We start from the raw sequence: 1,887 nt of genomic DNA on the forward strand, positions 1-1,887 counted from the left end.
TTTCGGAAGAAAATCTCAGGAGTAATAGGTTCCCAGCTGTGTGGTTCCTCTGGGTCCAAATTAAAGAGTCCATGAAAGCGTCCTTCAGAGCTCCCCAGTCACAGTGGGCTCAGCCAACAGTTTGAAGACCCATCTGGTTGACATCGCAAGTGGCTAGTGTACCCAGGCGCTTGCTGTCAGGTAACTTAAAAGATTAAATAGTCTCAGGCAGAGAGCCTCAATGACCTCATGGAACTGGGAGCAGCAATAGTAAGAGTGGAGGCTGAGCTTGCCTCTCTAAGAGGTCAGTGAACGGCAAACAAGAAATCCATACTGATCAATCAGCTCATAAGCCAAATGATTCCAGCAATGTGAATGTCAAGGTTATACCAAAAACGTATATATCAGTAACTTAAACAATATAGGATTTTGTGTGCTTGTTTGTTTTCTTTCCCATGTAAAAGTAGTCCAGAGGTTGGCAATCCATGGCTAAAATGCTGGTTCTGTGATGTTACCAGTGACCCTGACTGTTTCTAGCTTTTGGCTCCCTGTTGATGGCATCCATCCATGGTTACAGAACGGCTTTCACAGCTGCAGTCCATGTTGCGGGCTGCAAGAAGGAAGAGCAGAGGGCGGGCGCAGTGACTTCTGCCTAAATCTCACCACCAATCCCATCCACAAGGGGAGACTGGAAAATGCAGTTTTTCAGCTGCATACCTTGTTGCCTTCCAAAAATTCAGATACTGAGGAAGAAAGGGGAAATGGGTCCTTCATTATTGTCACTGTCCCACAAGGAGTCCAATATACTGCACACATTACAGGCAAGTCTTAGAGGCTGTCTAGACTGTGTGAATGCTTACTTTCACTGTAAGAGTTGTGCTCCGGGAGGTGGTCCAGAACCACGCCGCCTCACCACACACTGCTTCCATAGCACATCTCATCACTGTCCCCAACAATTCTGACCAGCTGGCAGAAGTCCACAGACTGAGGCTGGACGTATGCTGCAGGATATTTCACCACCACTTTCTGCCTTGGGTCCACTCTTTGCATCTTGTTTTCTGACCCAGTTAGCTTAATCCTAGAACCAGAAAGTTGTTGTCTTTGAATCTGAGAGCATTATGCTCACTGATACTCAAGGGGAACAATGGGGATGTTTCTCTTCTGTCTGTTGCCTTTTATTAGGGACGCCTGACCACTGAAGAACAATGAATAGATCCCTCCCACTCCCAGCACCTCCAATGGCAGACCATTTATCAAGGATTCTGTACTCAATGCCCAAAAGTCTGTTACTGGAGATGATGAATGCCATCATGGATACAGTTGATGCTGAAAATCAGGTGGAACTGGAGAAAAAAACGCAACTTATTAATCAACTGCTGGAACGCCAACATGCACTTGAAGATCTGTGAGCAAGAGTAGATGCAGTTAAGAAAGAAAATCTGAAGCTAAAATCAGAAAACCGAGTTCTTGGATAATATTTAGAAAACCTCATGTCAGCTTCTAGTGTTTTTCAAACAACTGACACAAAAAGCCAAAGAAAGTAAGGGATTGACATCCCTTCTGTTTTCTGGTTTATAGGATTGCTGCTGATCTTTTTTTGTTGTTTAAAACTTGGATAGATTCAAAAAGTTAGTTTTTTTGTTTGTGGCTTAATTGAATATTTATGAAGATAATGTCAGATCTAGGCAAAATTAAGAGCATAATAGAAGACATCCATGAGTTTGTGTGATATATGTTAGTCTATGTAAACATGCAAATGTCTTGTAGAAACTTTATAATTAGAAATGCGTATATTAGGACACCTGGGTGGCTCAGTAGGCTAAGCATCTGCCTTTGGCTCAGGTCATGATCCCAGGGTCCTGGGATCGAGCCCCACGTCAGGCTCCTTGTTCAGTGGGGACCTGCTTT

General features: G+C 43.8%; 1 pseudogene; it reads left to right on the top strand.

The window, feature by feature from the left end:
* The first annotated feature begins 1,184 nt into the window (after positions 1-1,184).
* LOC132018521 (short coiled-coil protein B-like) lies at positions 1,185-1,540 on the top strand (annotated as a pseudogene).
* The last annotated feature ends 347 nt before the right edge of the window (positions 1,541-1,887 follow it).

Source organism: Mustela nigripes, chromosome 5, assembly GCF_022355385.1.
Source record: "Mustela nigripes isolate SB6536 chromosome 5, MUSNIG.SB6536, whole genome shotgun sequence".
Taxonomy (NCBI): Eukaryota; Metazoa; Chordata; class Mammalia; order Carnivora; family Mustelidae; genus Mustela; species Mustela nigripes.